The sequence below is a fragment of the Serinus canaria genome, chromosome 9, assembly GCF_022539315.1.
Source record: "Serinus canaria isolate serCan28SL12 chromosome 9, serCan2020, whole genome shotgun sequence".
NCBI classification, from domain to species: domain Eukaryota; kingdom Metazoa; phylum Chordata; class Aves; order Passeriformes; family Fringillidae; genus Serinus; species Serinus canaria.
In genome coordinates this window covers 4,436,705-4,460,542 of record NC_066323.1, presented here as the reverse complement: position 1 = coordinate 4,460,542, position 23,838 = coordinate 4,436,705, and the positions used below count along the sequence as shown (strand labels likewise).

The 23,838-nt window shown below is 44.1% G+C and overlaps 1 protein-coding gene across 1 annotated transcript in view; it reads right to left on the bottom strand.

The window, feature by feature from the left end:
• FNDC3B (fibronectin type III domain containing 3B) overlaps positions 1–21,640 on the bottom strand; it is a 184,664-nt gene extending 163,024 nt beyond the window's left edge. Inside the window, exon 1 of the mRNA XM_009089025.4 lies at positions 21,462–21,640. The gene's annotated coding sequence lies outside the window, so the exon portion shown is untranslated. The remainder of the gene's footprint in view (positions 1–21,461) is intronic.
• Between the last annotated feature and the right edge of the window lie 2,198 nt (positions 21,641–23,838).

Genomic DNA, 23,838 nt, shown 5'->3' with positions numbered 1-23,838 from the left:
ATCCAGCTTTATGACACTTGAAATGTTGCACATTCCTCCCAATCTGTCACTGCCCAGGCCAGCTGCCGGCATGCGAGAGCGTGTGCAACGCCTTGGGGTGGCCAGGAAGGGCCTCCCCCTGCATATTCCCCCCAGGATTCCAGCATCACAGCTTTGGATAGACCAGCTCCTTCAGATTTCTCCAAGATTTCCCTTTTCTGTGTACTCAACCCTAGCAGTCTCCACAGCCCAAAGAGACGAGATGCAATGCAGCTTTCCAAGCACTGCTGGCTATCAGGAGCACATCCTCCCCAAAGTCTCCTGATAAGGTGCTTTAAGTTATGCCCACAACCCTCATCTTAATGGCCTAATCTGATGTAGGTAGCTTGCCCTTTCAGAGATCCCCTCGTTTAATTTCCTCAACAACTGCACTCCACAAAAGCAAACATCCTGTCCCACTTCCAGAGCCAGATCCCAGTTGTGGCAGGCAGCACAGGCACCAAGAGAGCTGGGATAAGCAGCATGGATCCAGTTCATGCTGGGGAGCTTCACCAGCTGTCCTGTTACAGAGCCAGTTCACCCACTGGAATGGATCAGAAGTTATGGCAATGGACAGGTTGTTGTAAAAGAAGGTTTGACAGCTTTTCAAGCATCCCACCCTTAAGCTGGCATCCCCATGAGACAAGTTAGGGGCCCAACAAACACATTGTGAACTAGACTTCTGTGGGCAACAGCAACTGTACAGAAATCTCAAGCTTTTAATGAAGTCACCTAAATTACACAAAACAGATACTGAGGATAGTCACAGCATCACCAGCTGAGCATCTCCTCCCTGCATGACCACCTGTAGGCTCCATGAAACAATATCAAAGTTGATGATTCACATCTAACATCTTCTCAATAGTCAGTAGCTCACATTTCATAAAAGGCAGACAAATCTTTACAATTGCCCACTAAATCAGGATTCAATCCCTTTAAGGCACTCTGACACTTCAGTAGCTTTCTGTCTCTTTCTATGAAGAGAACAGGCAACATCCAAAGCTAAATGCAAAGGAGCAGTTGAGTTAGAGCCAAGGCTGCCACCTCTGGAATGAGGGCATCTGTTCCACTGGGAAAAAAAAAAAAAATCATTTCAAGAAATAAAAGCACTAATTCTGACAGCACAAAACTGCAGCCATGACATCTGGACCTTTCTAAAATACAATTCTCTAAAGGTTTTTAAGTGCCACTTACTCTTTTAATAGGCATTCAAATCTAGCCTCAGTAATAAAACATGCTTACTATTTACATCTTCCCTAGTCTCTTATTTACATATTTTTTCTTTACAAGAACACCAAATCACTGTGGTTGTACTGGAGACAACAAGGGGCTAATGCTCCTGTAGAAGACCTCAAAGCCAGCTACCAGTTTTAGTATGCCAAAAATGATGGAATTTATTGGAGTGTTCTAATACAGCCTTAGCCAAAGGATACTCTCATTCCAATTAATTACACCAATATCTGACAAGTTCATGGGTAGAGAAGATCCATTCCAAGGGAAGGTCCCTGTGCACTGGCCCTGGTGTCAGCACATGGACCTGGAGGTACTGACTCTAATAACTCTGTCTTAGGGCAACATCCAGCTCCACACTCAATGACCACCACAACATCCAGCAGTGCTGCCCACAAGTACCTGGACACCAACCTTGACACAGGTGTAAGTATATTCAAGGAGTTTGATTAACTGAGACCTAATATAAACATTTAAAGTTTTAAACAGCTACCTGGGATAGAAAGAGAGACTTTCACAAGAAATACCACCTGCACCTCTTCTTGTGGCAGAGCACACCTAAAGATATTTACTTGACTATGGCCACAGTTTTCATAAGAGCAAGTATTTCCTTTGAAAAGCAGATCCACAGAGAGAAATATGTATGTTGTCTGAACACCACATGCTTGGACACACTCAGGCTTCAGTCAGCACTGCAGCAACAAAAGTTTAATTGTAATGTTTCTCATTTCTGTTGGCTTCCCCTTGTTAGCTGGCACAGGTTAGAGTCTACTTGGTGCCTCACATCAATAACTGATGTTCAAAGTAAAATGCAAAAAAAAGGACGTCTTGATCTGCTCACAAGCACAGAGCAAGCACTTTATTATAAAGTCATGTTTATTCCGGAACACTCAGTGCCTGGGGGAAACTTGCTTCTAGAAATATTGTGCTCAAATGTTTTACAGTCCCAGCAATGCCCACAATCAAAATTTACTCCCAGCCAGCAAAGAGCATCACAACTGCCCTTCCACCTCATGACAGGTGAAGCTTGCTGGTTTCTCCAGGCACAACTCAGAGTGTTGGATTTGCAACACCTTTGGGTCTCTGCTCTGAGATCACCTTTCCATCCTACCACCAACCCTCCAAACTTCACCAAACTAGTGGATCTGAACATTTAAAAGTTGAAATCAAGACATTTCCAAGGGCAAGTAGCTACATTAGACACTGCCAACAAGCTCTGACTAGACTGCAGGAGCAAGGAAGAGATTTTGGAGAGCACAGTGTCTGCTCTGACACATCTGCCCACGGGGCACAAAAAGAAAAGAGCCAACTATGTAAGCAGAGAAATCTTTGTCCTTAGGTGACACTGAGGCAATCTACACATGCCAAAATTGTTGTGCAATTAGTATGTTCTTAATTCTGTACCCTTAGAGAAGTGTACTTAATCAAATGAAAACAACATAATGCAAAATAAAGCAACCCAAGTAACTAATTAGCTAAAAGATGTAGAATGGAAGCAAAATGAAGTGTCTAATTATATAACTTCAGTTCAAGTGTACAACGCACTACAGACCTATAAAAAAACCATACCGCTTGCTAATTTAATCTAAACAATCCAACTAAACACCACTGCTGAGTAAAACTGATGAGAAAAAGCCAGGAAAGTAACAAAATGGTTAAAGTCTTTCCAGTGAATTTCACTGAAATCTTTTTGGTCCATTGAAGTTAAATGACAAACTTGAACCGAATTCACAAGATTCAAAGCCTCCTTCAAGACAATTTCATGCAATACAATTCATTTGAAGACATTATATCGACAAACAGAGGCTCTTGAGGTTTTCTCCAATACCCACAGAAATTGTATACTGTCCTGTATACTCAGCATTTATTCTCACAGCAGCATCTCAATCTGCGAAGTCATTAAGCCTCTTGGGAAATTGGACAGGTAATAATTCATCAGGGGATAATTTCTTTCAAAACCTTCATCCCCATTACTGCATTTCTTTGCCACTCAAACACACTCCAGCACTGACATCCTCAGTCATGAATGTACAATCTAAACACGAGCTATCCAAGCTGATCAGATCACTGACAACTTTAACAGCTTCAAAACATTCAGTGTTTTAGGGATAAATATCTTGAAAACAATGAAGCTCTGCTGATATGCATCAGAGAAAAAGGCCACCTACACGCTTGTCAAATTCCCATTTTTGTTCTAACCTGAGCAACCGCTACAGAAAACAAGCATCTGTAGGAAAGTGAGAGAAGCAAAACAGGTAATGGAGCATTTCAGAGGATATAAAATCCCCTCAGACATTTATCCAAATTCAGTTTCATAGACACTAAGTGCCAAATACAATGAACATTTCTGAAGTTTGTTTATGATAAGCTGGCTTTAGTTGTTTTCTTTTTAATTATATGGCACCATCACTACTTCAGCAGCAACACTTGGCATCCCAAATCCTCCCAGTTGTCCTGGAAATAGCACCAGCACATTCTGCACAGAAATGCTGTAGCATTTGAAAATACAATGGAAACACATCCTTCCTTATAAAATCAAAGCAATTGTTATAAAAAATAAAGCATTTTCAGTACAGTATTATACTAAGTTCAGTAAAATTCAGTTATTGAGTAGGAATGGATGAATTTAATTGAATCAGATGGACTCAGGGCTCTTTCTCATTAGGAGTAAAATAGGTTAGATGTCAGAGTATTTGCCAAGGTATTATCAATAGTTTCATGAAAATAAATAAAGGTTAAAAGACTGGGCTTTTTTGAGTTGTCTTAAGTACAATAATTGTCAATTTAAAGAGATTTTAAGGAAGACTTTAGAAAATCATTTTTAGAAATACTCAAGAAGCCTTAAGCTGCACTCAACATGCAAGTTCCCATCAAGCCACATTAACAGTCCTCTCAAAAACAGAATTAACCAAAAAGATACTTGGAATTCCTTCTGCATTACACAGACCTTCCCATCTGCAGTCTGGCATCCCAGCTCTCTCCCATGCCTACACTGAAATCCTTCAGCCAGCCTTGGGCAGACAAAGCCCCCTCTCCCAGGATGTGACAGGGGACAGTGAGGGCACAGCAGCCCTGGTGTAGGTGACCCTGTGTACCCCAGCTGAGCCACTGCTCTAAGGGCAGAACTCCACATACACACACAGAGAGGGAAACACAACCCAGGGCTACATTCTTGGGTAGAAAAACCAAACACATCTCATTAATTGTTGCTTCAGATCTCAGCACTCTTTTTTGTTTGTTTGTTTTTGCATGTGTCCCAGTAGCTGAGATTTCCAACCAGCATATTAAAGGGTATGTTGATAATCCAGTAGTTCTTTCCACCACCTGGAATCCAAGACACACCTCTAAGGTACCTGTTACCTTTCTGTTATCCATTCATACTTTGGAATTCCAGCTTTAGAGTTGTGCCTTCACTTCAAAGCTTCCTATCCCTTCCCCCATAAGGACAGGAGTAAAAGATCCCTGGACAAGCACTTCAAGTCAAACACACCCTTTGCTATTTCAGGCTCTAACATAAGCAGATTACAGCTCAGCTGTGTCCTGTCTGAACTTTTGTTTCTCTCTTGCCAATGCTGCACTAATTATCCCTGAGAAAAGACAGACTTTAATTAACAAGCAATGACCAACTTTTATCTATAAACTCTTTCTTCCCATCCAAGTTCTGCCTCTAAGTAGCTATTAAACACCAAGTTTTAGCAGTGAGTAATTAGGATATATTCTTACCACACAGAGTTAATGCAGAATTCAAACAAAGCAGGAGATGCAGGTCATGGGGGCTGCCAGGGATGCCCTGTCCACAGGACAAGCCAAGATGAAGCCCTGTCCCCTTTTTGCCAAGGCAGGCTCTATTTGCTCCTGCTGCACACACTGTCACAGCCAGGCTGGGTGGCTGCAACCTGCTTTGCAGTGAGTAAATATGAAAAAACAAGATCTCTGCCTCAAGCTGTTGAGAGGAGAAAGGGAGGATCTTTCTTGATGCCCTTTCCTACAGGGAATGTGCAAGCCCGTCTGTTCAAACATGAGAAACAAGAGCAGAGACAGCTTCAAAGGAGGGAAAATTAGTTATTGGGACAGGTAGCTAAAAGGAGAACATGTAATTTAAATGAAAACCAGGTAGTTGAGCTGGTTCTTTTAACTGGCACACCACCTGCTAAGGAGTACTGCACAACTCAGAGCAAGCTGCCCCACACAGACACAGCAGAGCATTGAGGAGCCCCCAAGAATGCACCTGCAGCACTTCCCTTCTCTTAACCCTTCTCCTTCAGCATGGGAGGTGGTGCTCAGGGAGAACAACCACTGACACTGATTTCAAACAGCACCAGTACTAAAAGACTAAAGGCAAAGCCCAATGTACTTTTTGTCCATTTAACAAGGATGGTTCCTCTCTGCAATCCACCCCAGCAGGAACATCCCTGCCTGCTGGGAAGCACACTGGGGCAGCAGGCACAGAGGTGCCCCAGGACACACTGTGCCCCACTCAGGTACAGCAGGAGCCTCACTGGACCCTCACTGCCTGTGCCAGGATGGACCTCACCCAGCAGCAAGGAGAGACAGAGATTCATAAGGCCGACTTCCAGAGCAGCCCAGGGAGTTTGACTCACTGAGCCAAAACAAGAATAAAGGGAGTGAGAGGACTGACCTTTCAGTAGCAGCATCAACTCAGAGCTGTGTCATCAGGGCACAAACTCACACTCTGATGTGCATCAGTGCTATTTTATCTACTTATAGGCACATGGAGTTGGATCTCAGCAGCTTTTTAATATCATTATGTTTAACTACTTGAGCTATTCCGCAAAGTTCTGTACAGCAAACACTTGTGAAACCATTTCCTTCCCCCACTGACGACAGCACTTAGAGAATTATTTGATTTACACCACAAAGGGAATTCAAACATAGCTCAAGAGCAAACAAAACTTCCTGCACCATACACACTCAACCTATATAAGATGTGTGAAAAAAACCTCAGTGTTTTATTGTCCTTGTGACTTTTGTGCACTCAATACCCAACAGCTGCAAGTTTCATCTTCACAGAGCCAGTCAGAATCATCCCATGAGAACTTCTGAGTCGCCACAGCAATCAAATGTTGTTAGAGGGAGATTAATTGGAGTCAGCACATGCAGTTTAGGTTTAGAACAACAAATGCTAATTTCCCAAAACTGATGAGAACTGAGGGGAAAAACGGACTTGAAAAACTTTATCTACAACTCTAAGCTCTTTTTTGTTTTTCCAGAAAAGACAACTTGAAAAATTTTGATTCTGTTTGAGAAAGAGGGACACTTCAACTAAAATCCCATCCTGATACCATGGTAAGAAGACAAAAATGTAACGCAGCATAAAAAAGGGTAAAAGAGGGAAGCTAAGAATAGCCAGTGAAAGTAGTACAGAAATTTGGTAAGTGAAACCAAGGCTAAAGACAAGTCAGACAAAGAAAAATAACCATGACTTGCAAGAAAACAGAAAACGAGCTGCATTCTAAAACAAACTAAGGAGGGCTGAACTCCAACAGCAGCATAACCCCACTGCAAAACAGAAGTGAAAATAGGGCAAATGATGCAGGGGAAAAGAATTCAATGAATTCTTCTGTTTGGTATTTGGAAGAGCTACAAAATGCACTTGTTGACTTACCCCAGTGGGCAAGTCAGCCCCAAAATCTTTCAATTAAGTTTTGATTTGAGCCTTTAAAGAAATGCCTGACCTACTGCCAACACCAAGACACACTGATACAGAGGGATGGAGCAGAGAGAGACTGTGTTAACTGGGCACCAGCAGCTGAAAGAGAAGCAGGTTGCCCAGTGCAATTACATCCCATTAGTAAGACACAGCTTTCAGATAAAACAATCATAAGTCAATGAAGGATTCCAGTGATAAGGAATGCAAAGATAGGAGCATAATCAGCATTGTCATTCTCTATAAAACAGGCCCTGTCAAACAAATCCAAGTGCGCTCCCTGGACAAGATTACACCTCTGGTTGGAGAGATAGCTGTGTTAGCACATGTGTGTTCTTTAGCCAGCCTCTGACTTGGTACCACACAACACTGATAAAAGAGCTCACTCTGCACAATAAATGTAAAATATCTTCAATGTATCAAGAGCTGGCCAGCCAAGTGACCACAGATTAATCTGTGAGTTGATAACACCTGTGCCCAATACATGCCACAGCAGCCCTCTCAAAGGGCTGGCATTTTTATGTAGTCCCAGCCAACAAGGACTGGACACCAAACAACAGGAGCAGAAGCAGGAGCCAGGTAAATCAGAATTGAGCACAACATTAGAAACGAAAATGCAAAGATTAGCTACTGAAGTAGGTGGAATCAGCCAGGGGAAGTGAGCAGTATTCCCTCCTCTTATGGCAATATGACTCCATGCACCCATCAAAAATACAAATTACAAAGCCAGGCAAGATAACTTTATCCTTTCTAAAAAAGAACTATAACCTTTCTAAATCAGGTGTATGCTGTACTGCCTACTGACAATTGTATTAGTTTGCAAAGACCTAGTTGGCATTTGAAAAGGAACTGTCCTTGCCCCCCTGCCCAGGCAAGTCAGCCTTGTACAAAGGCTTCCTACAGATACAATACAATATGCTGAGCAGAAGGCAAGTAGTTATTGCCCTCTTGCCAAGGAAACCTCCTCTGGGAGAGGCTTTCAGAGGTAGGAACTGTACACAGGCACTTCCCAAAAGCTGCCTTGGGGAGGGAAACCCCCACACATGTGCAGACCACTAGTAAGATTTCTAGTCCAGCCACAACCGAAACAAGCCCCAAACTAAGTATCTCCAGTATTTTCAACTCTGTGCCTTGTTTTCTCAGCTGCAAAATGGGGATAATGAAACACATCACTTCTGTTAGTGCCCTGGTCTCTTCCAAGGAAGAAGAACCAGCATACTGGTTATTCACCAGTGTTTATTTAATGATTTCCTACTAAAATTGACAGACTGCCCTGGCCAGTAACACTAATTATCACTTCATGGGATCTGTTTGACTGTCCATATAAAAAAATGACAGCATTACACTGCAAGTTTTTTCATATTGACCTTCCTAAATCAGGAAATGCTTAGCAGTTTGTGGGTGAGACTGAAACTAAACCATGCTACCCAGCCAGCATTAAATAAAGCCCCACTGATCACTTCTGCTGTGCTCTGGGCTCTGCCAACCTGCTCAGGGATGCTCCCTCTGCCCCATTCCCAGCCAGGTTCTTCCAGTCAGTTCCTGGCCTCCCACCAGCACCTTCACTCCTGGAAGCTGAGTTAGTTCTTGTTGCCCATGTTAACTTTTCCCTTGCCACAGTAGGCTGAAATCCCACTGGAACAATAAAAATCAGCTCCAGCATACTTTGCACCAACTCAGCCACGACTGAGCAAGTGGCCACGATGCGAGATGCTGTTCCCAGTTGTTTCATTAACTCCCCAGTCAGAGCAGTTTTAAATTAAAAAAAAAAACCAAAACAACCCCAAACCAAACCAACAAAAGCCACTTTTAAGTGCACTGGCTTATTGTGATTTTTAATTAGCACCAGGATTTCAGATAGTGCACACCCATGGCCCCAGAAGGGGGTGAGGGGAGTACGTGTGCGCGCTTGTGAAACCATTGTTCCTCCGTCAAATACAGCTCATCCTCCAGCCCACCCGAGTTCCCAGCTGCCCAGTCACACAACTTTTAAAAGTTCAACAGCTGGGTGTTTTATAACCCTGGAGAACTCCCAAGCCAATCCTTACATCGCTGGCAGGGAGCCCTGGCCCAAGGCTGGGGACCCCACAGGGAACGTTCAGGGCTTCACCTTCCTCCTCCTGCTGCTGACAAAGGCAAAGTCCATGCTCACTTCCCAGCACAGGCAAGGCAAAGTCCACACTCACACGCCCAGCACAGTGTTTTGTAAGCAGCAAATGACAGAGCCATTGGGCAGTGGCTGGGATCCAGGACCTGCAACCATCTGAAAGTTTGCTTGGCTTTTGTTTCACTTTCCAGCGCTGATGGATGGAAACAGAGCTCCCAGTTCTTCTGAATTAGCATAAAGACAATTAAAACAACTTGTACCCCCCAAGCAGCTTAGGAAAAAGCACATCACAAGCTTAAATGAGAGTGTTGATAATATATTAAAGTAGAACCTGCCTTTAAAACAAAAAAAATTACACCCCAAACTAAAATCTCAATGGTATCATGGAAGACACCTCTGTCATCAAGTTCCTGTGACTCCTGCTGCAGAGGAAAAGGCTCAGATGAAAGTCTGCAGGACTCACTGCATCCTCCTCTGTCCAAAGAAACATTAACTTCTGTCTGACACAAAAGCATTTCTGCTGGGAAAGGGGAACACTATAGGTCAGTATTCAAGAAATGTCAGTGTAGCTACCAAGCAATTAGCTGGATAATACCTTCTCTACATGCCTTTTCCTTTTCCAGAGTCCTGGTGCAAGCAGACCTAGCAATTTGCTGGTTTTACAGCCACTTGTGAAGTTGCAGATGACCAAATTTAAATTTTCCTTTCCTTATCACTGAAAGTATTTCTACTTCGGCATTGAACATTTGTTCGCTGATTACACTTTTTAAAAAAACTTTTACCTTGTATTTCAGTATAGCTTCTATCTTCTACCAGCACACAAATTCAGGCATTTTTAAATATTTAAATTCACATTTGTATAAGCCTGACCTTGTTACATTTTTTTCCCCCTAGGACAAAGTGTAAACAGAAGTTTATCTTGCGTTCTGATTTTGCTTTGAAGCCTGTGATTATCTGAAGAATTAACATACTCTTTCCTAGAGATTATCCTTGGTAAAGTTTTGGATACAAACTTCTCCACTTTGATAAGTGATCCACCACTTTTGGAAAGCACCTTTGCTGTTTGACCTGATGTTCAAAGCTCTTTGAAAGCCACCCATCTCCTCTCCTGGAACCATGTTACATCAGGACCTTCTACCAGTAAAAGTAGCAGGACACGAAAGTAAATTCCACCAGGACTGCAGCCATACTGAAGCTGCACCACCATTATTGTACAGCCCTGCACATGCACAACTTCAGGTACAAGCAGACTTAAAAAGAAGTTGCCAGTTGAAGCTGTATGCCAGTTCATTAAGAAGTAAGGATTAGATTTACACATTTTGCAGCTGCAATGAATGCCCACAGTACTTTCATCAGACTATATTCCAAGTTCTCTGTTCTCCCACTTCCTTGAAATCCATCTGCCACTTGTACAGTCCCATATATGAATGAGGAGTATCACAGGCACACAACACTCTTTAACAGCCTTGCATTAAGCCCTGCACATTAAAAGTACTTAGGTCTTTCTGCATGCCCTGAGCTGGCTCCTGTTTAGATAGCTGGGCTGGGTTTGGACTAAGCTGCTCTATCAAATTCTAAGGAAGTTTTTATTTATTGACATCTTGCGTCCACACGTTCATCTGCCAGCACTGGCTTTTGGCTTAAACAGTCCTGTATGCATTCAATGTTTACCTCTCTGATGGATTTAGAGATAGTAAAGTTCATTGGAACTTCTTTCCTGTTAAGTATTTCTCCATCTCATCTTACGAGAAAGGCTTTCCACACTTGCAGTCATGCTTGTAACCCTCGCCTGTAACTCTACCACTTCCAATTTACCCATCTTTCACTAACATAGGTGATCAGAAAGCATACACTTTCCAAAACAAATCCCAGAAGGACTTGCAAAATAGTGTTAATCTCCCTTCCCATCTCTATTAAAAGCAAAATAAGATTCCCCCCTTGGGTGGATACCTTTCTTCATGGCTGTATAACCACTGTCAGACCACGTTCACACTCTGGTTGAGCAGTTGCACAACAAAGTCTCTACATCTGCTTGAAGAAACTCCATTGCTAATATTGATCACAAAGGTCAGGAAGAGCTGCTGTTGGCAGAAAAACAAAGAAAACCTTTGTCGAATATACTAGAACAGATAAAAAAGGTATTTATCTCTTTCTTCCTTCCAACTGTGTATTCTGTGTGTGACGAGAGAAGAGTTGTTGCTTCCCTCTCCCATCTGCCAAATCCTTTCATAAATGCACAAGTCAAATATTGCAAAACATTTTCTGAGAAAAAGTAGGGATATGAAAAAATACTAAATCAGTGATACTTTATACAGTATGCAGCCAACATGAAATACTCACTGAAGAACCAGTCAAATCATCTTCAAAATTTTTAAGGAAAAGTTTTCTTCATCTGAATCTACACTTTGCATACAGCTCCCTCAAACTGTCTTGCACTTGGCCAGGCATTAGGAGCAGGAGGAGGAACAGTCCAGGGAGCACAGGCAGGACCTCACTGCGCCCCTGCCCCAGCAGAGAGAAACCTCCTGCCCAGCCAGCCATCCAGGGGGAAACCCTTCAGGGAACCAGCAGACCACAGTTACATCTCACTTGCTCCACAGAGCTAGGACACTTGAAAAAAAATTTAAAAAATCTACGTATCCATAATTAATGGAAAATAAGTCTTCCAAGGACAGAAGAGGAGGGAAGCTGACTGATCCAATCTGCCATCCCCATACACTTTCTAACTCGAACACAAGTCCTCTGCTTGCCATGTGAGGTTAGTCCAGGCAGCAGGCCAAGGCTTTGCTTTTCCCTCCCCAAGTGAAAGGACAGATCTCCCGCTGCCACGTGGCTCAGCAGAGCCAGGGAGCAGCACCTCATCCCCAGCCAGCACTGCCCATAGCCCTGCAGCTGCAGCACCACCAGGGCACTGCTGCTAGCCAGGCTGGGTCGGATCTGCTCAGAGGTGCTCTTATCACAGTCCAAGTGAACTCAACCACTTAAGAGTGTCTTATTGTATTTCCTTGTGCTTCATCGAGAGAGAACGTCATGGAACCTTAAATTATAGCAGGGCCAATAATAATACACTTGGTCTACTTGCAAACTGATCCAGTCAATACTATTTTCCATGTCTTCACATACCCCTATTTTCTCTGCCCCAGTTCTCACATTTCACTCACCTTCCTCCCCTTGCACTAACCCATACACTGAAATCAATACACTGTAGTCTACAAAAGTCTAACAAAGGAAAAAAGGAATAGAGAAACAAGGATTTAGTAAGACAGAGCAGAAAGGACTCAGATGTGCTAGCAAGGGCAGGACTGGAATAGTCTAGAAGCTTTGAGAAACTGAAAAAACTTTTCACAGCAACATTTTAGGGCATAATATCATCCTGTTTGACTGCATGATCGCAAAATGCCAAAGGAAGTGAAACCGTTGATGTCTAACTTCAGAGTTTTAGATCCACAAATATTGCCTTTACAGTAACATAGCAGCTCTCACACATCCACTGAAGCAACCTATTCAGAGGCACATAAAAATTCAAGTGTAGCCACCTCATTCCTTACACAGATTGTGGTTACAGAAGTATCTGAATGACTTGACTCCTTCATTTTACCCAGAAGCCAGAAGTGGCTGCTGTGGAAGAGATCACAGATCCTTTTGGTTGCACTCGGCAGAATTGCCTAATTTCCACCACATCACCATTTCCTGCCCACCAAACAAGGCAGCTGGAACAGCTGGACAAGCACGTCCAGCCCTGCTAACTGAGAGGGGAAAGGGTAAAGATAAAACACCACACACACGAGAGCTTGCAGGGAGAAGACATTTAAATTAGGTAACAAGACAATTCCTTTCTGTTCCTCATCTCCTTGCAGTCGTGGGCGTACAGTGCCCTGACTGCTGCTCACAGTGCTCATTGACCCAAGGAACAGCCTTCAAGGCAACAAAAAGTTTGCACTGTATGTCTAACGAAGTCACAGAGGATGTTTATGTTTTGTGCAGTCACTAAAAGCACCGCTGAACTTAACAAGCAATAATAAAGATCTGTTAGAGCAGCATATGGAGTTGCAAAAATAAACATGTGCGGAGCAGAATGAAACAAGTTAATTTCACCACCAGCTGACACACAAGGAACAAGGATTAAGGCTCAGATCACAGACTCATGAAGTGGTTTGGGTTGAAAGGCACATTAAAGACCATGTAGTTCCAACCCCCTGCCACAGGCAGGGACGCCTTCCACTATCCTAGGCTGCTCCAAGCCCTGTCCAGCCTGGCCTTGGGCACTTCCAGGGATGGAGCAGCCACAACTCCTCTGTGCAACCTGTGCCAGTCTCACCACCCTCACAGTAAACTATTTCTTCCTAATGACTATGCTAAATCTATCCTTTCAGTCACTTTTTTCCACTTTGATATCAAACTCTACAGAACTTCTGCTTTGTGGAAAAATAGCTAAAGAGGAGTTCTGAGATAAGATTTCTTGTGCATTGTGATCGTCAGCTAAGAATAATGTAACCTGCATGTTCAATTTCAAGTAAGAGTGTGACCCCAGACCACTGGTGCCTATGATCTAGTACTAAAATTCTCAATGAACCTTATTTAACTTCCTGGCATGGTGGCAACAGCTGAGTGCTGCCCAGTACTCCACAACAGACATCCAACAAGACATTATCTGGGCCTCTGGTGAAATCCATAGGATATTTCTTACTCCTGAACATGACACTATAACCTCACCTACATCTGAATTAACCACAATGAGAAATACAAAGTAATTTTCCTTTGGTCCTTTAAGGTTTCTGTTTGTTGACTTCTGTTGATGTTTTGAGATCCTGCTGAACTCAAATGTAATTTAGTTTAATAACAAATAAACCAAAAGGACAACATACAAATAGGAAGTTACATAAGGAGACACCGTGGGAATGAACCACCTACCTGCTTAAGTGCAAGCAAAACACAGAAGTATCAGAAAACCAGGCTTCACTTCTGCTTTTTCTCAGTGTTTTGTCAGAGACTAGGAAGGTATCTACAGCAGACTAAATTACAAACTTCTGATTATAGAAAAGAAAGAAATTGACTGTCAAACAAACTGACTTATGAACATATGAACTTACACCCTGAACTGCCACAAAATTAACCTTTTATCCTCAGAACATCCAACATACATTTCCTACAAGTACAACAGGAGGTTGAACTCTTCAGAGCAGAGCTGACAGCCTGCAGGGTCACAGTGCACACAGAGAGCAGGGGTCAGTCTTCTGGCTATAGAGTCATTTTCAACTGATCCAGAATCTTAAGTGCTGTTTCAACTCCACAATTTCTACAGGGGGTTATTTGTGACACTGTGACATTTTCTCTGCTCCTCCAAGCCACGTAAGGTCACCCATTTAAAAGGAGACAACCCACGTACACGTTCAGACATCAACACAGACACAGTGAAGCACCACTTAACTATGATTTATACTGAATTTAGATTTTTTTTCACCATCCCTTTCTCTTTTCCATAACACCACCAACTTTCTGCAGCTCATCCTGCTTCTGGGTTACTCTCCAAGCCTAAGTTCTCCACAGACCATGTGCAGTTTAACTCCTTCCACCTCTTAAACACAATAGCTAAAACACGAGGCCACCTCACTACACCAATCCCTCATTTCCTTCCTTATAATAATACCCTTTCCAACCAAGCCAGGAAACTTCTGACCCATTCCTCAAGACCAGCTTTTGAAGATGGATTTTCCCTCTTTGTATGGCTGGCTGGGACCCATACCATCAACAACGCCTCAATCTGTGATGCAAGGAGCAGCACGTGTGGTCCTGTCAGACCACTTCAACTCTCTGAAGCACACCACAGCCTTCCTGGGTCACCTGTACCCACCTTGGGGCCAAGAGAGCCACCTGGGCTGCAGTGCTGGGCACACCCCATGCACGTGTGGATGGACACATTCCTCACGTCCACATGCCTGCACTTCTAGTCATGCCAAGGCCACGCGTCACAGCCAGCACACGAACTCCAAGGGAAGGAGACAGAAGGGAATGCAGCGTTCCACAAACCCAGATCTGCTACCCCTCCCTCACCCACATCTGAAGCATTCAAGAAAAGCCAGCTAAGAGCAAACACTGTGCCAAATTAAGTATTGTGTCTCTAGCTGCCCAGTTCCCCAGACACAGGGACTGTCAGATGGGTTGCTCAGAAGGAACACTGCTCCTGTGACCGAATGCTGCACCCCAAGCCCCCAGCCTGGAGCACAAGAGCAGAAGAAATCTCACTGCATGGCTAAGATCACCTTTAATAGCTTTGCAACCAACAGAACATAAATCATACTGAGAGACAATTAGAAGGAAAATCCTGCTGTAGTATCAGGAATCACAGGTAGCTAATGAATACGTGTGTTCAAAGAAGGATGGGCAAGTGGGACACTGAGAAAAGCAGACCTTGGAAAAAAATTTAAAAAAAAAAGAAAAAAATACCTCACTAAGGCAGAAGCCAATTCCATAAAAATCCAGAGTAAGAAACAGTTGCTTTCTTTCATTTGCTTTTCTTTGAGCTGCCACAGCTTCTAACACTTTCCAGCATTCGAAAATAAAGACTTGTTGCTCTCTCCTCCCCAAGGCAGGCTTTGAGAACAAATTTCCTAGCTAACCTGCCAAAGCAGAAGATGTGATAGCAGCTAAACATCCCTCTGCCCTGTTCAGGGGATGACTCAGTGGAAATCAGCCCTCAAGAAACATGTTGCCATCCTTCAGACAATGCAACCAAATAGGAACAAATTTTTCACCTTAAAAGTCATGCCTTCCAAAGGTAGCCACAGTTCAATACAGGACTGTATAACAGAGGATCAAGAATGTGTTTTGGGGAAAATCTACAGCTTATTCTCAACCCCTTTTTTCAAATTACAATACAGTTAATAAAAAAAATATATCCTAACAAGACTATAAAAAAAATTCCTTAGAGCTTTAGAGTAGTACAAAAGAACAGGACATGAGGGTGTTCTAAGCAAAGTGAATTACGATCTAGTGAAAACAAGAACAACTTTATAACTGCTCAAGCCAAACACACTATTCAAAGTCAAACACCAGTTACCATCTGCTACAAGAACAGAACACACAAACATATATGCAACCGGGTCCCAAACTTGCATCCAGTTCAAATATATCTAGAAGAATCAGGTACATGGTATGTTCCAATTTGACGTGTCTTGTCATAACAGGAGGAACTTTTTCCACTTCAACATAAGCCCAGTAAAGCAACACCCTTCATGGAGTCAGTCAAGCCAAAGTTGCATCTTTGCTTTCCAAACTCACCATTTCCACCAGTACTTACAGACAAAGGGAAAAAAAACCCAAAAAAACCACACACTATTCAGGCATTATAGACCCCAAAATATTCCACAAGCTCTGCAGTTCTCACTGGGTCTCTTCTGCTCTGTCAATTCATTCTAATGAAGTGATGCTTCTGGTTGCCATACATTTGCTAGTAACAAGACACCAAAGGCAATTTTTTCCTTCTGTGAGCTGACATCACATGAGTCCACAAAAAAACACAGGCTGACCAGAAGGAAACCCACCCAGTGCTCTCATTATCCACAAATGCTTTCATCCTTTTTTTCTCTACTGCATTATTCCACATCAATATATAAATGAGGAGCAGAACAATTCATAGCACTGAGTAGCATACCCAGTTTAAGTATCTACAAGCATAAGGTCACTTATGGTGCCTGAATTGTCATTGAATAGGGACATACTTCTACAGCAAAGGCAAGTGATAAAGTGGAATGAATTCTTTCTGCTAACTAACCATACTCTAAAGGAAAATAGTAAGGTCATCCTGAAACAAATCAGGACAACTCTCGACTCCCACGCTGCTTCTGCTATATCAAGGTCCAAAACAATCACTCCATCTTACTTCACTACAGTTCTGGGTTTGACTAAGGGGTTGTGCAGAAATATTTGGGGCAAAAGACAACACTGGGATTTCGGTTATAAACATTGGCTTTTTATTAGTGGGTGAGTGGATAATGGGGAGCAACCACGTAAAATTGACACAGCTGCAGAGAGGCCCAGAGAACCTACAAACTGTGAGCAGATTGGTTTTGCTAGTTCAGATTAAAAGCACGGGGAAATCTGTCCACAACATCCCAGGCATCTCTGAGGGTGAAAAGGGTCATCTAAAATTGTTCTTTATATAAGTTTTTATTAATCTCAAAAGGAATTTCTTTCTCTCTTTCCAAAGCATTCCATATGAAGCATTCCTGGAAGCATGAAGGAGATGTTTAAATACATGTATACACACATTCTATTATTAGAGTCCTTTGCAAGGACCTAATAATAGAGAAGTCCATAATTATGCATAAGGCAATGATAAGAAACCAGGATGTAAAGCATGTTTTAAGGTATTTGCATTGCTGCCACAGAATTGCAATATACTAACTCAACACAGAAAAATCTGACAGGCTTACCACCTTCATCTCCAGAGAATTCAAGTGTTTGCTCTCAGTTATTCTAAATCTAAAAAATAACAAGATAAACAAAAAACACAACAGCAGAAACTCCTTTCCTGAATTCATCTTGTCATTGCACTGAGTATCTTGTAGAATGAGGAGCAGATGCCAGAACAAGCAAATGCCACATATCAGAATTAGCTGTAGTTTCATCCTCTCAAAAAAAAAAAAAAAAAAGAAATTATAAAATATGTATTTCATTACTTAGGAATTGTTTATTGCTTCATATTACAAAGCTAACACTATACATAGCTGCAGTTTACTAAGCAGACTATTCACATGGCAATTTTCAGTATATCACCATTATAAACTGTCACCATTAGAAAAACAAATAGAGAATGTTTCTTATGTTGTTGGCTTTCTGTCTGTTATCTGCTAACAAACACCACAATTTACTTGTAAACAAAGGATTCCTCAGATGAAATGCAGAAAGCATGTCACTGGAGAAGCCCTGCATTTTAACCTCTAAGCTCAAGGAAACCCATCCTTTTTCCAATTAAAAGCACCACAAAGATTTGCTCCAAGCTGCATTACCTGGGACCTCCAGGGAATATTCCTGCTCAAGAACAGACTTTAACACAGACAACGTTTTTCTTGTGTAATTGCTCAACAGCACCGTCATTTTTCATCCAGAGCAAAGCACAGATTTAACATCCACAGCAGCATTTCTGAAAGGCAACTCATCTCTCCAACACTGTTGCAAATTCCACAATAAATCACATTTAATTAGTTTGTGCTTTTTTCTTTTTTTTTTTTTTTTCCCTGGCTGTCTGGAATCTAACAGCGAGCAGGCTTCCAACTTTAATTTTGCAAAGAGGTGCTTAGAATAAACTGATAAAAACGCCAACCACCACATCCCCATGGAAGCTGTTTGGAGTTATCTGCTCGCTGACATACCAGCATTCCTGCCTGTAGATGGCTGTGTATCCAGCAGCTCCTATTTCCAGTGCCTTGTTTGAAGAACTTCCCTCTTCCCACATACCTTCCATCTCCAGGGACAGATCACACAGGGACACTAAACCTTGGCCGTAAACAACACCAGTTTTGATACTGCTGTTTCCAAAGGATCCTCCACCACTCAGCAGTGCAGAGACAATCACTGAGGCACAAATCCTCTGGGCAACGCTTGAGAAACTTTGTCTCGCCAGTATTTTGCATAGCTGAGATTTACACAGGGCTCTGCTGGCTTCTTCTGCTATTTATTTTATTTGCTGTACACCAAAGGCTACTGCAAACAAATGGAATTTCGATAACTTGTGGCATGTTGCTCAAAACAATTCCAGTCAAACTATTTCCAGACTTTACACCAAACAGCCTCGGTGGAGTGACAGGATGCTCTCCCAGTGTGTCCCAAACTGCCACTCCAAGTACTCCAAAGATGTCACTCCATCTCCCCCCATGTCTCTTCTTTGGAGGGAAGTGGCAGACTATAGTGAAGAAAAAAAGCACTGTGGAGAGTAATTTGTTTGATTCAGGTGTGTTCAGGCTCTGGGCCCTGTATTTAATTACATGTACTCAGCAGGCATTTATCCTCACGCTACAAACATTTATTCATACTGTAAATGTTGGTTCTGACAACCTACATTTTTGAGGGAAAAAGTCAATTATACTTATTAGAAAGTTCATGAATACAACCACACACATGCAGAAGTTTGCTGCATAGTCTGTATATATTTTCTTGAACAGATTTATGAACTGCAGAAGTTTGACTGCTCTTAACTGCTTCTCCTTCTCAGAGGACATAAAGAAAACTATAAAGTGAGGAGGAAAAAAAACCCAAATTCTCTGCTGAGAAACAGGTATGATGGATAAAACTTCTTTTAGCTCCCTGAATACTACACATAGGAAAAAAAGTGCCAAAATAAACACATTTCAGATTGGAAGTTACAAACTTTTCTGAGACTAAAGATAAAATACTTGCAGTATGGAGTTACAGCTCTGAGCTTCTTGGCTATAGCAGAATATCAGCTTATTTTGGCTGCTTGCTACCTTCATTTCTTATCCTTTGGGCCAACTATAGGCTAACAGTATGAAAAAACCCTCTCATTGCTGTCCCAGCAGTGACCTCAAACCCAAACCAGATGAGTCCCAAAGGCACAAAATTTTAAAAAAGAAAAAAAAAATAAGAAAAATATATCACCTTCCACACCGACTCATCTCTGAGCTACATTATAAGCATAAAGTAGCTAAAAGATACTGAACTGGGAAGAACAATACACGATCCTTCTGGGGCAGCAGACGTTTCTGCCACAGCAGGGTCCCAATACAACCACAAATCACAACTGCTTTGAAATTAACGAGAGGGAACCACAGAAGTGCTGAAGATTAAGAGAAAAGCACTAACAGACCGCTTCTGTGCGAGACCCGAAATGACCCCGGGAATTCGGCCAAGAATCATTTTCTTACTGGTAGCACCGGCAGCAACTGCTGAGAAAGACACACGGGCCGTAGGTGAACGGGACAAGAGGAGCAAGATGCTTCCACTCAGGAGGCAGCCCTTGGCCATTCCTGAGGTTCATGGAAGCGATGCCTTTATCTGGATTCCCAGCCAAGCACACATTGTGTCATCCGTGTCCAGAGCAGCCGCTCCCCATCAGAACAAAGCGCAGACCCAGACCAGTACAGGCACTGCCAGGCCTGGCACTCCCAAACTCTTTTAAGCAAGCTCTGCTGCAAAAAAAAAAAGGTTGAGAAATAGTGTTCTACGCTTAAAAATCTGTGGAAGTTTGAAATGCCATTACCTAGCACATTGTTAAACTCGAGTTAGACTGGTTTGGCACCTTTCAGGAACGTACTGTGTTCTGCAGGGTAAGCGGTTAAGGGATACAGCAGCTGTGGTTAGGGCACAGGTAACTGAGAGATGGGAATCCTGTTCTCACAGACCCAGCACAGAGTTCCAATAGCAAACAAAAAAAATCCAAATTAAAAAATAAAAAACGCCAACAAGGAGCTCCAATCTCTCCAAATCTCAGTCCCCCTCCCCACCCTGTGATGGGGTAACTACCCCTTTAAGGCCAGTACTTTTATACACCCAAAGGACACAAAGAAATGCAAATGAAATACAAAATTACTAATATGGAGAGAGGCAGGCTTGCCCCGCGCCTTCTATTCTACAAATATAGATGGGATAAATGGTTCGTTACATTTAACTCCAAGCCGCACTACCTCCGCCAAAACCTTATTTAAATAGAACATTTCTGAGAACCGGGAAGGGGGGGATGCAGCTGTGGTCTTAACCTAAGAGAGGTTAAGCTTTTAAAAAGGGTTGTTCTTTTTTACTCCGTCTGCTGGTCGCATGCCATTTTAAAAAGGTGTCTGGCAAGCAAAAATAAAAAGTTTCCAGGGCTTTCCTTCCCCAAGCCGCCTCTGCCAGGAGCCCGGCGGGGAGGACGGGGCCAAGAGAAGACGGTCGCGCCTTTCTCCAGCTTTTTCTCCAACATGCCCTCTGGATCCCGACGTTCTGGAAGCGGAGGAGCCCCCGGTTCCTCCACCTGCCCGCAGCCCCGGCCGGGCAGGGGGCTGCGGAGCGGGGCGCGGCTCTGGGGGTGCCGCGGGCAGGCGCCCCGCACACACCCGCGGTGCCCGCGGCCCCCACCGGCACCGACCGCTCCCGCACTTCTCCTCCGGGAGCCGCAACGGGCGGGGAGGGCGGTGGCGATGACAGCGGCCGGGCCGGCCGCCCCCAGGGACAGCCGGGCGGTGCTGGAGCGCCCGTCCCGCCGCCAGCCCCGAGCGCGGCCGCTCCCGCCCGCCCGCCGGGCGCTCCCCGCGGCGGACGGAGCCGGCGGGGCGGGCAGAGAAACTTTCCACCGAGTGCGGCCGCGTCCCGCCGCCGAACAAAAGAGCCGGGACCCGGAGAGGCGCCGCGGGGCGGGGGACGCGGCTGGCCGGCGCTCGGAGCGCAGCGGAGCCGCGGGGCTCCCCGCCCGGCACCCGTTTGCCCGCAGCGCCGCCGCGTCCTTACCTGCGGGAGGGCGGTGCGGGGCGGCGAGTCCCGGTTAGCTGGAGCGAGTGCCGGGAGGGCTCGGCGGGGATTCCGCCATGTCAGTGATGTCGGCACCACATGGGGCCCCGGCCGGCCCACGCTACCGCGCACTCTGGAGTAGCGGCTCCCGCCGAAAAGGCGGCCGAGGCGGGCGTGGGACGCCGGCCAGCCCCGCTGCCGCCCCGCCCCGCGCCGCCGGGGCGGGCGCTCCGTCAGGGGCGGGCGCGGGGCGGGCACGGCGCCTTCGCCCCGAGCCGCTCCGGTTCCCGTTCCGCCTGGTCCACCCGCCGCGATCCGCTCGTCGTTACTTGGAATCGCGGAATAATAGAATTAGAGAATCGTCAAGGTTGAAGATGAGCCAGGCCAGCCGCCCAGCCTGCAGCACCGCTATAACCCCTAAACCGCGTCGCCCAGCGCCAGGTCCAGACGCCTCTTTAACACCTCCCGGGGTAGTGACCACCCTAAAAGTAAAACATTTGTTTCTAATGTCTAATCTGAATCTCCCCTGTCTCTTTTTAAGGCTGTTTTCCTCTCACTGCAGGTGCAGGAGAAAAGAGCATCCTCCAACTAGCTACAATCTCCTTTCAGGGACTTGTAGAGAGGGATGAGCTCTCACCTGATCCTCTTCTTCTCCACATTAAATAAGCCCTTCCCCAGCTGTTCCTCATAAGATATGTTTTGTAAACTACACTTACTGTCAAATACCACCCCTGGAGCTCACATCACCCACCAAGCCTCCCCTGTCCACCCAGCCCTAGCAGGGGTGTGTGGTTGTGATGGACGTTGGAAAGTTATCACCAAAATGCCATTTCTGACAGAGTAGCCCTTTTCCCAAGCAGTTCCAGGCTGGGGTCAGTTCATGTCCCCATCCATGTCCTCCCCTTGGTGCCTGCTGTGGGTTGCTGCAATGCCAAGGCCTGTGCTCCCATTAGTGTGGTCATTGCTACATTCCCATCGGCTGGGAGCAAGGAGGAGAAGCTCTAGGCAATGTTTTCAGGGCTAAGGAAATGCTCTGACTTATTAAATTGTCAGCCCTAAAGAAGAGGAGTTTATCCCCTGGCTCTGGAAGAGAGCCCCAAGGAGGGGCCGTGGTTGTCATTCACCTCTCAGCTCTGCATCCAAGCCATGGGGGAATCATGACTGGAGCTTTAATCTGGTTACAGGAAAAGCTTAAAATAGGACTTGGCCTTACCCCCACCACAGATCACAGCCGTGCTATGAAGGGTCTTTTGATTTAGCCGTGGTCCTTGGGGAAGCCAACCTTCCTCTGCAGGAGCTCATCGCCTGTGCTCTGCCTTCTCTCCATCACTGTATTCTTCAGTGTTACTTTTCCCAACAACTTTTATCGATGATTGATCCACTTTATCCACCGGAGCAAAGTTTCCTTTCAAAAACTGGAAAACCCTCTGGAGTCTGAGACAGCCCAGGTGTATTTTCTTCATCTTCCATTGAAACATCAACACAAACATTTTTCCCATAGGGCTCCTTGATGTTCTGCTTCTTGCTGAAACACACACTAAAGAAAAATCAGTTTGGCATCAAGGCTGAGTAAAAGCATCATGGCCAAATAGGCTGGGTTTGGGGCTTTTTCGTACATGACTAAAACCCAGAAAAATGAAAATAAAGTTATCTGAAATAGATAACTCCTATGAAAATAACAAATAGGCAGTTTTCCCATGGGAAAGATTTTTCAATGTGGAATGGTCAGCCAGCACTAAGTATTGTTCGTTGTTAATTGCAAAAACTTTTGTAATGCATAAAATCTAAAAGTAGAAAAATGTTTTGTTTTATTATTGACCCAAAACATGCAAACTTTTTGATGGTCCTGGATACAGTTACAGACCAGATGAGATTAATTATTCTCTGGGGTTGTAAAGACTTTACTTGGTCTCATAGACAGTTTTGTGGGGGGAAAAAAAAAGAGAGGGAGAGAAGGGACAGTGAAGGCATTGGTTTAGAAGGGAAAAAAAAAATCACTGACACGAGTTGGAAAATTATGAAAAAAAAGATAGAATTTAAATTGAAGAGTAAATAAACCTGGAGAAAGCAAAATGAAGAGAAATAAAGAAGAGGAGAGAGATGGAACCATAGGGCTGATTTGTAGCTTTTCTATCCATCTAAAAGTCTGGTCCATATCTGGAAACTCAGAACAGGGTCCTCAGGCATGGGGACAATTCCAGTCTCACCTGCAGAAGGGTGGACTCACAAAAACTAGAGCAAGGTCAGCCTGGACCTGGAGCAAATGTTACCTTCTCCTTGGAGCTCCTTCTGTTCATCCCCACAGCCCTGATGAGCTGGAAGAGCAGATGGTTAACAGCAACAATAAAGTGACTCAATAGAGCCTGGGCATGGCTCA